Genomic DNA, 14,760 nt, shown 5'->3' with positions numbered 1-14,760 from the left:
CAATAACTGTGTACTGTAGTCTTCTTCATGGGTAAATAAGGCATCCCCCTGAAAATAAGCCCTAGAGCATATTTTGGCCTTCAAAAAAAAATAAGACAGTGTCTTATCATCGGGGAAACAGGGTATGTGCTGTGTCTAAAGTAGTGTCCATTGGTGATGCCCTCACCTCTTAAACAATTAGCTCTTTCGGGCAGTGTCCTCCCCTCTTCCTCTGTCATTATTTGTATCTGTCTGTCATTTGCAACCCCAATTTAATGAACAGCACTTCCTTTTTTTGGTGCATTATAAATACAGTTTAATAAAAAAAAAATAGTAATAACAATAATACTGCTTTTATGCCTGGATTTTTATAGTTTAATTGCTAGATGGAATTCCTGAAAAAAAACTTTTGAAATTTATAGCATTAGATAAATATCTCAGTACTGAATTCATTTGAATATAAACCAATCTGAATATAAACAGAGATACCTTCTTTTACCTGAAAAAAAAACACAGGAAAACTACATTGACTCAAGTATATACTGTACCTAGGGTACAAAATGTGTCCATCAGAGCTAACATTCAAAACAGAAATGCTAATTACATATAAATGCATCCATAGTGTAATATTATTAAAACATTTACTTAAAAGAGGTATAGTTTGAACCACATTGGCTCAGTGTGTTTATCCTTTTCCCAAGTTAAAATATTTTGTACTTTTGAGTTGGTTATGATAGATCACTTGCTATAATATGATCATTTGTGCATTATTGTTGGCCACCAGTAGTGTTGGTGTTGTCATCCTCTAAAGTGTTACAAACTCTGTCTCAGATGTTATAGATATTACACGAGGACACAGCCCCATCTAGTGGCCAGTGTATAAAACAAGCTTCATTTTCAAATCGCATTTTCAGGTTAAAAAAAATTAGTTTATACTGAAGTATATATGGTATAGTCACAACCAAAAGGATAAAAATCAAAACCCTTTTTTCTTCTATACCAAGTGTCATGGCTGATTGGTAAGTGCCACAAAGAAAGATTAACCCATGTCCTTTAGGAACCATTCCTGCCACTTAATGCAAATTAAGTGATTGTGTAAAAAAAAGCGTTAGTTTCTCACATTTTTATGCAATCTTTTTGCAATCTTTTTGTTCAACCCACTGAATTAAAGCTGACAGTCTGCAGTTCAACTTTTCTGTTTACCTGTTTCATTTAAAATTAATTGTGGTAATGTAAAGAACCAAAATTAGAAAAAAGTTGTCCCTGTCCAAGAATGTATGGACCTAACTGTATAGCTACACATTCTTTAGCTCATAAGCAATAAATATGTCCCTGCCATTGGTTAAGTTTGCTCACCCAAGCAAAAAGGCTCCCAGTCCACTACTGCTGGACTGGCATTTTTATACTTTATACTTTTATACATTTTTTACACTTCACTGTGCCATAAATATTATGTATTGTTACAGGCATATTCTTTTACTATAAACTATACTTTCTGTGCTTAGATTCTACATTTCATTGTCTTTTTTCTTATCCTGAATGTAGTTAAGCAAAGTATGTAGGCTTCAATGCATAGATTAGCCAGTATTTTTAGGAGTTGTGGGAAAGTAGAACTTTGACAACATATAGTAAAGAAGATTGAGGAGTTTTATGATTTCATTTGATTTTTATTTTAGAACAAAAGCCTACTTATACTTTAGAACATTTTGTTTTCATTGGATTTTAAACATTTTTTTTTTGTTTGTTTTGTTATTTTACTGTACACATAAAAAGGAGTATTGCTCAGTAGGTTTGGAATGATATCTATCATGCATTAATTTTCCTTTTTATCAGTAAACCTTCAGTTATAATTTCTGCTACACAGAACCTGTACCATGCCCCAGGTTTAATAAATTACCATACTATATAATGAACAAACATATTGTATAAGTAATCTCATTAATTATAGCCTTTAAATGTGACAAAAGCGCTGTATATTTATTTCCTAATTTTTATTTTCTCAAAGGAAATATTATATTACAATGTCATTTTGTTTTACAGGTAGCATATGAAATGCAGAACAAGATACAAAAGCCTTCATGTTTTTTTACCCACTACCTTTGAGTTCTCAGCCATACACATTTGTCAGAACACATTGTTGATTGTATTTGGCTGCAGACATTGCCACTCCATAAATGAGTAGTCCAAGGTTTTATGTCGCATCTTCTAGTTGTAAAGAACCCCTATGGGTATATTCTACTGTGTTTTATAAATGAAGGATAGTAATAATCTTCCACATTTCCAGACAGTTTTTTTCCATGCTGCTAACCTGATCTGTTGTTACTATGGTGAAGGGCTTGCTCAAAATCAATAAATATATTACTTTTTTTTATTAATGCAGTCTATCTGCAATTTACAGATAGCTATTTTTTTAGTAAGGTAATCACACCATTATGCTTGCCTCCAGATTTTGGGGTAGATTGGAGATATCAAAAAATGGAATTTGAAAGCTAATGCACATAAGTGCACATATGACATTTACAAATGTGATCAATATTAAGGACTTAAGAGGGAAACATAATTCAGAAAGAGGTCATGCTCCTGCAGTCTAACACACTGTGGATCTACATGGGAGGGAGAAGCCTCGGAGAGAAAATGTGGTTGATTGGAAACAGCCTCATATCTGGAGGGGTTTGCAAATTAAAAGACAAACAGTTTAAATACCAATTAACATTTTAGTGCTTTGAGACAGAAAATATTCCAAACATCTTTCCTGATAAAATTAAACATTTTTTCTTGCTCCATACATATTACCTTTATGTCACAGTCACATGAAAGGCCTCCCAAGGCACTTAATTACTGGTATTTTACCAGTTCTCTTGAAAGCAGTGACCACAACTTAAAATATCTGTTGGGTTTTCTGGTATTGTTAACCTTACTGTAAGCTTCATCCCCCATTCAGAACTCTGAAAAGTGTAGTACATGGGTTATTATGTCATTTCCTGTTATTGGATCTAATTCAGTGTCCACCTATGACAATGCCCATGCTTTCCCAACAACCCAGAACACAATACAAAATGCAAAGACATTTCCTTAAAAATTGATTTATGCACTCTTTTTTGCGCGACCTCCAATTAATGATGAGATAGAGCTTGACCATGGTGCAAAAAATGCCTAAACACTGACCAAAACTTTGTGGAAGAGCAAAGGAGCATAAATCTATTTCCTACACCCAAAACGCTTTTTTTCAAGTAACTAGTGCCAACAGGAGAACTGGACAGTGAGCATATGTTTGAACACTAACACACCCCTTTTAGATCAAAGTAAATATGAGCTATGGCCTGTATTTTTTTACTTGTATTGATAACAACCCTATTGGTGCTAAATTTATGCAGTCACACAATCTTTCACAGTGTTAAAAACCTTGCTACATTTAAGAGAAAGATATTTTTGTTCTAAAAAAAAGATTAATTGCAAACATGGTAGCAGTTAAAATCAGTATAATTCAAATTTTTTTAATGTTTCACAATATACATTTTACCTGTAGCAGCTAAACATTCGGAGAACAACTAAAGTATGATTTTGAAGACTGTATGATATTTTATTCTAAGCCAAAACACACCATAAATAACAGATAAGTGATTACCCTAAAACCAGAGATCATTTTGTGTGCAACAACAACCTAGATATTTTATTATTTACAACCTATTTTAATAAAAATTAAAGTAGCCAATTCTCCCCTTCAGGTTTAGGAGTATCACCGAATCCTTATTACTTCTCAGAACAGACTCATGTTTAAAAATTAAAAATGGTTAAACCAATGGTTGGTTTCAAATTCTCACAAACCCTGTCTGGCCAAAAACATGCCAAAATAAGCTCCCTATTGTGAGGATTTTTTTTAAGTATGTAGAGCAAGAGATACACTTCTAATTGCAGAAATAAATGATGAAAGATGATGCCCTAAACATTTAAAATGGCTTAAAAAGTAGTAAAATTCACCTCAATTGCATTCTAAACTCGTCTTAAGAGAGTACAAGATAAATCAAGTATAAACCATATTTTTGACTTGAAACTGCCTTTAAAAAAAGAATCTCAGTTTATACTTGGGTCACCCTACTGAGGTGTATAACAAACTCTTGCCATCTGAGACTTTACTAAATTTGATTGCACACTTTACATGAGGACATCTCATATACTGATAGCCAACAATAACACTGGGGAACAATTTTGAACATTTTTGCTGACTGAAATTTTTAAGCTTATATACACTAAAATAGGTATGGTGATTCTGAAAGTGCAGTTAGCTTTCTTCTATCACATCAATTTTTTTCTCTACCACTTATTAAATAAATTATTGTGATTACTGTAGCTGGGATTTGTATAGGGTATTCATTTACACAAGACAGTGTGCTTAGAGGTTGTGCGCTGCTCTACGCAGTGAATAAGCAAAAATTATTTTTTTTTAGATCATGTCTGTAGAGCAAGCCTACTTGCCATATTTTAAAGTTAAACTTGGTGATCAAGATAAGTCTTGGGCCCCTTATAAGGTGTGCAAACAGTGTGTTGAGGGTTTAAGGCTGTGAACAAAGGGAACAGGTGATAAGATGCCATTTGGTATACCTATGGTTTGGCGAGAGCCAGGAGATCATTTCAGTGACTGTTACTTTTGTATAGTGTTGATGTTCGAATTCGGGTTGTCCCTATATTCGACCCGAATATGGCTGTTCGAATTCGGGTATACCCGAACTGAATTTTGCTGCATTCGCTGATTGCTCTGCTCCCTGAGTTGCTGAGGAAAGGGAAATCCTGATCAGGCTTTCCCTTTCCTCAGGGACCAGAGCAATCAGCGGAGCTTTATGCTGACAGCTCTGCTCCCCTGATCCTGGAGCCAATACGAGGGCAATACAGGTTGAATGGAAATACTATCTCCATTCATACCTCTACTGCTCTGTGATTGGTCTATTTCTCAGCCAATCACAGAGCAGTAGAGGTATGAATGGACATAGTATTTCCATTCATTGCCCTCCTATTGCCTGCGGTTACAGCTAATTGAAGGCACCTGCTTTCAATTAACTGTGACCGCACAGTTCCCACGGTCCAGGAATCCCACGATGACAATATGATTCATAATGTCATTGTCGGATAACCTGTAAAAAATAAAAAAGAGTAAGTTTAAAATAAAAAACACATAGGAAATAAATAATTTAAAAAAAAAAAAGAAAAGAAAAAAAGTTAAATTACACAAACACACACATTAATAAAATAATTTTAAATTAAAGCCTTGTCCTATTTTTAACTTATATTTTAACCCTTTCAGGGAATGAGTAAGGGGATTTATGTACCCCTGTACTCATTCCCCAGGGTGGGGCGGTGGAGATCTGGGAGTCTCCTTATTAAAGGGGGCTTCCAGATTCCAAAGTCCTGCTAAAAATGTTTATAAAAGCCCCCATTGTTTTCAATGAAAGCTTTCATTAAATCTTTAAAAAGCTTGAAAAAGCCTACAATGAGTTCAATGGAAGCGTTTTCCCGCGTTTTAATTTTTTAAATGTTGCAAGCAACGTTTAAGATAACGCTCAAAAACGTGCCTGAAGGAAACGTCCTGGTGTAGATTAGCTCATGGGAATGCAGTCCGTGTAGACTAAAGCTGCATACACACGTCCAATAATTATCGTTAGAAACGACTGATGAACAACTGATTGGCCAAAAAAAGGGACCAAGGACACCGACAAACGAGGATTGTCGTTGGAAATGAACGACCGCCACGGTGGATCTGATTGGCCGACGATCTTTCACTATCTATCGTGTACAGGCGTTCAGTGATTGTGCATGTTTCTGCGGTACACTTACTCCTTTACATGTCCCTCCCTGCATCGTTCAAACGATTGTATCTAGTGTGTGGACACTGTTGGTGGATTATATATGAACGATCATATTGTTACAGCATGTACAAAATTGTGCACAATATGATTGTTCAAGTATAATCGTGCATAATCGTTGATCGGTCGTAATCGTTCATTTTCTAACAATAATTATTGGAAGTGTGTACCTAGCTTTAGCCTAAAATTGATTTGACAGTGCTCTTTAATCTTCATGTAAAGCACAGGGGTATGTAATAGTGTTATGTATCTTTTTATAATGTATCTTTTTATGTATCCTTTTACAAAGTATCACTTTACAATGTATCTTTTCATGTATCCTTTTATAATGTATCTTTTTACATCTGTTTGGAGGCTGTAGAAGCTCTACACAGTGCTGAAACAAACCCGAATTTTTCTCCCATTGACTTTAATGGGATTCGAATTCGAATTCGACCACCCGAATTTTTTTGCTATATTCGGCCGAATAGCTGTCGAATCGAATAGTGAGCTATTCGACCAACACTACTTTTGTATAGTGAAAACTTCAGGATATAACAAGAAAAATAAATGTAACATAGAGTATCTTAGTCTACCATCGGCTATACGCCCAGTGGCTCATTCAGATGAAATCCCAGTGCTGGTTTTCGTTACGCTACCCTCTCTTGAAGAACATTATTATGGTGAGGAATTAGGTGACAACAATGCTGGTCGTAAGATTTTATTTGATCAGCATGAGTTGAGTGATTTGGCATGTGAATTGGAACTATCAAAGAAGGCTTCAGAACTCCTAGCATCAAGACTGTGTGAGAAAAACTTACTTACTTACTTGCTATAACATACCAGGTTTAATGGAAGAATTGGGCATTCCAATCTATAACTCAACTGAATGGCGACTATTCATCGATAGCTCAAAGCAGAGCCTAAAGTGTGTCCTCCTTCACAATGGCAACATATTTGGGTCAGTCCCAATTGGCCATTCAGTTTCTCTTTGTGAAGAATATGCGGACATAAAGAGTGTCATTGAGTTGTTGCAATATCACCAACACAATTGGGTCATCTGTGTTGACTTTAAATAGTATGCTTCCTTCTTGGTCAGCAACGCGAATACACCAAGTATCCATGTTATCTGTACATGTGGGACAGTAGAGCTCATGAGAGGCATTGGGTGGAAAGGAACTGGCCTCAAAGATCTGCCCTAAAACCGGGTGATCCAAACATTCACTTGTTGATAGAAAGAATATTATATTCCTGCCTCTGCACATGCAACTGGGTCTGATGAAGCAGTTTGTTAAAGCTTTGCCAACTGAAGGAGACTGTTTCAAGTACCTCATTTTGGAATTTGATGGTCCACAGATTCGGCAGCTCATCAAAGATGAACATTTCATCAGGACAGGGTCAGAAGTCAGAAAGAATGCTTGGTTATCATTCAAAGCCATTGTCAAGGACTTTCTTGGAAACACACGAGCAAATAATTACACAGATATTGTCCAGATACTCTCGGAGAGCTACAAAATGCTTGGTTGCAATATGAGCATCAAGGTGCATTCTCTGCATAGCCATCTTTCTAACTTCCCTGAAAACCTTGGTGCAGTCAGTGATGAGCAAGGTGAACGATTCCACCAAGATTTGAAGGTCATGGAAGGACAGTATCAGGGTAGGTGGGATGTACATATGATGGCTGACTATTGTTGGAGCATCCGGCGGGATTGTCCTAACACTGAAAACTCTAGGAAAAGCTATAAGCCTAAATTTTTAACTAAACCACTTACACGATTATTTTTTAAATGGTTTACTGTAAAAAAAATGTCATAGAGTAACAATAAATGCTTTGTATGAACAAAATAAATTTAAATGAACAGTGCATTAAAGTTCATATTTCATTCTTTTTTCATTGTATGTAAAATTTGTATGTTTTTTTACAAAAATGGAGGATATCCTGTATCGTAAAAACTGGATGTGATTTCAAAAATACTAGGGGGTTATTTCTGGATTCACCACCGAAAAATTTGTAAAAAACAAGTGTAAGATCTAACTCAACAAAAAATGTGTTTCCCAGTGTAATGCACAAAAGATTGTTTAAGAGCAAATAACCCACTATGACCAACTCGAAAGCATAAAAACATATACCTTAAATCTCATAAACCTTAAGTCTCAGCCCGTATGATTTTGTTTCTGCCCCTTAAAACAAACATTTGTACAAATAACACATCATGAACGTATTTATTCACATTAATTTATTGGCATTTCTGTGGAATATTGTTTTGAATGTTAGCAATGACAGTCACATTTTGTGCCCTAGGTTTATACTGAAATCAATGTAGTTTTCCTTTTTTTAATTTTTTTTTTAGATAAAAGTAGGTACTTCAGTTAAAAATTGGATCAGTTTATGTTCAAAAATATATCAAAAATATATGTATTTGTAAGTTTAAAAAACAATGTTGTGCTGTCTGAATACCCTTTCAAGTATTATCTGGTTAATTCAGTTCAACTAAGTTAGCGACATTGTCAACTGAATGGCTTGTATATTTGTCTAGTTGGAGTAGGATGGAGAATTTGAGACTATAATTTTTGCTTATCACTTACTTCACCTCCCTCATCTATTCCAAGCAGTTATTCTTCAATAATAATTTTTATTTAATTCTCCTCTTATTCTGTGTCCTACTACATCTATTGAAACACTGGTGACAACACATGTAACATAAGGGAGGGGTCAAATTCCAGTAAATCAATTTCAGAAATTGCTTGCAAAAACTGTGGGTTGATTGACAAAGGTAACACTTCCCAACATAAGCAAGTTTTAATTGCAGAATACTGAACAGTATGAATAAATATACCAAATCTATGTCAAATTAATCAACTTTTTTAAATCACAGAAAATCGTGATTACATTTTATAGTAAGATGAAATACATTATGCCACATTTGCAGGGTATTTGGCATTATCTACCCCTGGAAAAGGGATTAAAGGGTCTGGATAAGGCTATGCATAATTGCATTGCGTCAGAACTGCAGCATTTTATTTGGTGGGGAGGGGAAGGAAAAAAGATGAATCCCGGTTTAGCATTTAATACCAGAAATATTCCAAGTACAAATGAAAAAACAAGCACCCTCTGTTTTGACAAATACATTTATTTCTTTTTGGATTGTTGAGGTGTACCAATTTAAATAAAATAATGTCTCCATCTTGTACTGTGTAATTCTTTCCTTGTTTTCTGTATTTTCCTGAAGCCTTGACAGCTGTTTCTGAGCCTTCTTCTTTAAAATTTTCATATTTAATTACCTCCGCCATAATGAATCCCTTCTCAAAATCTGTGTGGAATCTTTCCTTTAGCGTGAGGAGCCTTTGTCCTTTTCCTGATTCCTTTTCTTGCTCTCACTTCATCGGGGCCTGCAGTTAAAAAGTATTCAAAAAACAAAGCAGCATATCCGGTTTTATTAAGGTGGATAAGGTACTTTTTGTCACAAGCCATTAACGACGCGTTTCCCCCAGTAAGGCTTCTTCAGGGATTTGACTATATGGTCTATTAGTAGGTACAAATATTGGAAACAAAGTTTAAATATGAAGCAAAAGTGTGAACACAATATGTGTATCAAACAAAGTTCCAATATCAGAAACAAAATGTAAATATGGAGCAAGATTAAGGTGTGAACATAATGTAAATATACAAAACAAAGTTCAAATAATGTACATAGTGATAATCAGTATACAATCAAAATATTCAAAGTAATTTTGGTAATCACAATATTATGGTATACTACCACATTCATTTAAGGTAGTAGTGAATGGATATATATTAAATAGGAGTAAAGCTGTACAATATACAGATATGGATAATATGATTGATGATGAGGTAAAAAATGAGGTAGTTAGTTGTGACAACCAGGTATATAGCATGGCTGATAGTCAGTAAGCGTAAGGTGCAGCAGTGTGATACGCTGATAATGAAAAAAAAAAAGAAATATATATATATATATATATATATATATATATATATATATATATATATAGCAATATATGTNTATATATATATATATATATTGTGACATGGCAAAAGGGGTCATCTTGGAGGGAAGATATATTTCTCCTCATTTCTCCTCATTTCCTGCTGGGATTCCAGACCTGGGTTTTGCATGTCACTCAGAAGTGTTCCGATCCAAGCCAGAGCTTGCTTTTGTCTGGCCATTTTATTACTGCACAGCTGTGAGAAGCGGATAAAAAAGGAAGGAGAGGAAGGATGTACTCTCTGACCTTGGGCACAGGTAAGCTGCCTGTAAGAGCCATTGTTGTACTACATGTGAGTAAAGTTGGCTGAAACATTTGTGTTGAGTTGGTAGAGAGGAATCTGCCTGCTGTATAGTTATTACCTGACTGGCTAGGATTTATTTTGGTTTTGTTGTGTTTTATCTTATGCAACCTTTTAAAAAAACTGACTGCGGGTCAGTTTCTACCTTAACTACTGTCTCTAGTGTGCTTTATACACCTCTCCTACAGTTTGAGAGTACCTTTTACCCCAAAAAAGGTGATCCCACAAGGGTGGTATACTACAAGATAGATATATGTGATTTTCAATATATAGAAATAGGAGTTGGAGTGATGTGTAGAGAGGTAGATTAAGGTGTTATATTTGGTTTTGAATACGTACCTTCTCCTGAGGGCACATGAATTTGAATATTCTAGACCAGCGGTCGCCAACCTGTGGTCCCTGAAAAAATTTTGGTGGTCCACGGCTCTGACAAGAGCCACGGACCACATCCCCAGTACAGCCCCCAGGCTCGGGGAAGTGGGCGGGGTTTGTCCCTGGACATAACCCGCCCACTCTCCTATTGCAGGCTCAGATCTGCAATGGGAAAGTGGACGTGGTTATGTCATAATGACGTCACTCTGGGGGAGGTTTCCCCCACTTTCAGTGACACCCAGCTCCCCCCGCATGCGCAGGTCGGTATTCAGAATGAGGCTGTTGATGAACAGCGATAGTCCGAGTGATCTGGTAATGCAATTAATAGTGGGTAAATATAAGGAGTCCTGTTGCACTAATGTGTATATGCATCTCCAATATAATTCAAATTTGTGCTAAGTTAATACATACGGTAGCGGGGGGCATACATGGTAATGATGCTGTGAATAAATAGTAATATGTAGGGAAAACATTAGATTAGATTAGTGTCCATAAGAAAACATGAGCTATAATAAAAATATACATGATTATTATTATAGTGAGGCTAAGTATAGTATTGTTAACATATATCAGAGTGCTATATTAGAATCGCTATATAAGCAGAAATAGATCATTGGTGTATATGGTAGTCTTACCCGGATAGAAGATGTTTTTAGAAGAAGAGTGTATTCATGCATGAACACTGAAACAGCGTGGATTCCTGTCAAAAGGGTGAGCTGGAAATGCGGCTTCCCTTATATGGGATGACTTCCCCGATGTGACGATGTGCAACAGGGCACACAGAGAATTCCCCACGATGTCACAGGGGCTCCAAGGCTACACACGGGGGCGGGAGCTCAGGGGAACACGTGCAGATGGTGCACATTCCACAATGTCTTTTTTGTGAACTGGTGCCCAAAACTGGTATGCATATTCCAGATGTGGTCTGACCAATGCTTTGTACAGGGGCAGGATTATGTCTCCATCTCTGCAGTCTATTCCTCTTTAATACAAGAAAGTACTTTACTAGCTTTAGATATTGCAGCTTGGCATTGCATGCTGTTATTAAGTCTATGATCTACCAGAACCCCCAGATCCTTTTCCATTTCTGACTTCCCAAGTGTATTCCCCCTAGACAGTATGAAGCATGCATGTTGTTAAGTACTCCCAAGTGCATAAATTTACTATAATAAATGTAATCTGTCACTTGGCTGCCCAATCAAACAGTACATCAAGGTCTGCTTGTAGAATATAGACCTCCTGTATGGACTTATTTCCATTACATGTTTGATGTGAGTGAACATGTGTTTGATGTCATCTACAAACACAGAAATGGTACTTTTAATCCCAAACTCTATATCATTTATAAAGATGTTCAACAGTAAAGGTCCCAACACTGAACCCTGGGGTACACCACCAATAACCCTAGACCATTCAGAGTATGAATCATTAATTATAACTCTCTGGATGCGGTCTTTAAGCCAGTTCTCTATCCATTTACAGATCTAAACCTATCAACCCTAACTTCCATAATAACCGTCTGTGGGGTACAGTGTCAAATGCTTTAGAAATGTCTATTATAAGTAGACTATATCAACTGCTACTCCACTGTCTACCTGTTTACTTACTTCCTCATAAAAAAAGAGTAAATTTGTTTGATAACTTCTGTCTTTCTTGAAGCCATGCTATCACTTATAATATTATTTTCTATCACAAACTCCTCTATGTGGTTCTTTACCAAACTCTTTAGGACCTCTCCAACTATTACATTAAACTAACCGGTCTGTAGTTACCTGGTAATGACTCTGCTCCATTTTTGAAGATAGGAACCACATTGGCCTTACGCCAATCCATCGGTACCTTGCCAGTGACTAAAAATTCTAAAAATTAGAAATAATGGTCTTGAAATAACCGAGCTTAGCTCTTTGAGGACAGGTGGATGTAATCCATCAAGTCCTGGTGCTTTGTCAACCTTAATTTTTCCCAGCATTTTCCCAGTCATATCCATTCTAAGGCATTGTGACTCATTTAAGGCAGTGACATTGCTATTATGAATTTGGAATTGAGCCCTGCTAAAAAAAAGTGTTTAGTAAATCTGCCTTTTCTTTATCCCCAGTTTCCAACCCAGCCACATCCTTTAAGGGGCCTGCATGCTCAGATCTGATATTTTAGCTTGTAATAAATTTTTTTTTAAAATTGGAGGTTTGCCTTACTTTTCTTTGCAATCTGTCTTTCATTTTGATGTTTTGCACATTTTATCTCCTTTTTACATCTTTTGGTATATTCTTTATTCAAATGATGAAGGTGATCTTTCATTTTTATATGTTTGAATGCCATTTTTTTGTTCATTCGTTTTAACATCACCTGTTAGCCACATAGTTTTTAATTTTAGCCTCTTAAATTTATTAGACATTGGAATATATTTTTCAGTGTGCTTTTGTAGAACTGACTTTTTTATCTTTCCTGTTTTTGCTTCTTGTTTACAGCTTGCATTAAATGAAATCATTTTATGTTCACTGCTACCCAGATTCTCTTTTTTATGCACATTTGTTATAAGCCCCGCATTGTTAGAAAGAACTAGGTCATGCAGGGTAGCATTTCTAGTTGGGGGTTCTATAAACTGTACCATAAAATTATCTTGTATTAAAATCAAAAATGTCCTCCCTTTTGCTGTTCCTGTAGTCCCATTACTCCAGTCAATGTCAGGGTAGTTGAAATCTCCCATGAATAAAACACTTCCACTTCTTGCTGCTTTTTCTACCTGTGCTAGTAGTTGATTTTCTGGCACTGGGGGGCCTATAGCAGACTCCAATAATTATTTGTGTGTTATTCAACCCCACATTCAACTCCACCCATAATGCCTCAACCTCATCGCTTGTTCCATAAGCAATTTCTTCTTTAGTTGAAACTGCATAGTAGCTGGGGCGCCACTGAAGGTGACACTGGGTCCCCCGCAAGTCCCTGTGACTGCGGGGGGAATCCTATACAGGGGGTATGCTGCAGATAAAAGTGTAATCGATGTGGGGGTAGAGATATTGGTTGGTGAGTGATAATTAGTGTGGAGGATGATATGAAAAGAATGGTGCAAACCTAATACATGGTGTTCATAGGAACATTGTTACATTATAGTACTTACAGATATATAATTGCTATATGTTGCAGGATAATACATAAAAAGCCAATAACAGCTCAGGTAGAACAAATATTTAGGATCCCATGACTGCATATCGCAACATTTTGAACATTGTAACAGATATTGAAGTTAAATAAATAAAACAATAATATTGAAAAAAAGTAATGGAAATAAATAAAACAAAACAATAATATGAGATCAATTTATGACCTCTATTAAAAAATCAAAAATATACTGTATAATAATTCAGAGATACATTGTTAGGATCAGGTGGATACAGTATGATATCCTAATAATATTAGTGTTGGTAATGGATAATATTAGTATCAAAGTATAAATATGTAGTAAACATATTCTGCTTGTAAAAGTTTTTTTTGAACATCATCTCCCCGTATGCTTGGGGGTATATGTTCTAATTCCAAAAAACCTAAAACATGAGTATTGTATTTATGTTTAGTCCCCACATGATAGCAAATAAGTGTGATAATTTTACCTATAGTGATAGAGTGTTATTTAAACCTTTGAGCCAAAAACCTTTCTTTTGTTTCGTTCCTTTGTCCTCACTGCCTATTACCCAAAGAGGTGGCTCTTCCAACATTAATCTCCATATACGTAACAAAGGGGAAAGTTAGTGAAACTCCCCCATTTTTACTTTTTGTCACAGTCTCTTCCACATACGTCTACTTTTCCTCATCACTCATGTCTTGCAAATTCAGTTCCAAGGCCCCGCTAACAGGGATGACCATAGAGCCTGGGTCATGCTTGCCCACCTACTCCTTAATTTTTATTAACCACTTGTTTTTCTTGGGTATGAAGCCTTCTTCAGGGAGGTTGACTAGATAGATCATTGACTTGGAGGTCAGGAAAAAGTATTTATATAGCTCATCAATTTCCTTGGCATTCCAGTCATGGTAATAATGGACATGAATTGTCCCATCTATTACCCAAGATTTATAACTTATTTTATTATCTTATATTCTAGTTTTAACTATTTGCCTACTTGCAGCTCACAGGCCCCACACAACCTTTGCAGCTGACCCACCTGGCCACAGGCTGCAACTTCCCCTGTCCCAAAGGCAGGTGCTGTTTTAATATCAGAGACCAGGTAGATCAGAGCCATTCTTTATTCCTGGCCTGGAAGAAGGGAGGAGTGCCTG

The 14,760-nt window shown here is 36.1% G+C and overlaps 1 protein-coding gene and 1 pseudogene across 1 annotated transcript in view; both read right to left on the bottom strand.

Annotated features, from left to right (window-relative positions):
* Positions 1 to 14,760, bottom strand: part of ONECUT3 (one cut homeobox 3) — a 55,878-nt gene that overhangs the window by 13,179 nt on the left and 27,939 nt on the right. The gene's annotated exons all lie outside the window — the stretch shown is intronic.
* LOC140325331 (obg-like ATPase 1) lies at positions 8,759 to 14,723 on the bottom strand (annotated as a pseudogene).

This window comes from Pyxicephalus adspersus, chromosome 3, assembly GCF_032062135.1.
Source record: "Pyxicephalus adspersus chromosome 3, UCB_Pads_2.0, whole genome shotgun sequence".
Lineage (NCBI taxonomy): Eukaryota > Metazoa > Chordata > Amphibia > Anura > Pyxicephalidae > Pyxicephalus > Pyxicephalus adspersus.
This window is presented reverse-complemented; position numbering and strand designations above follow the sequence as displayed.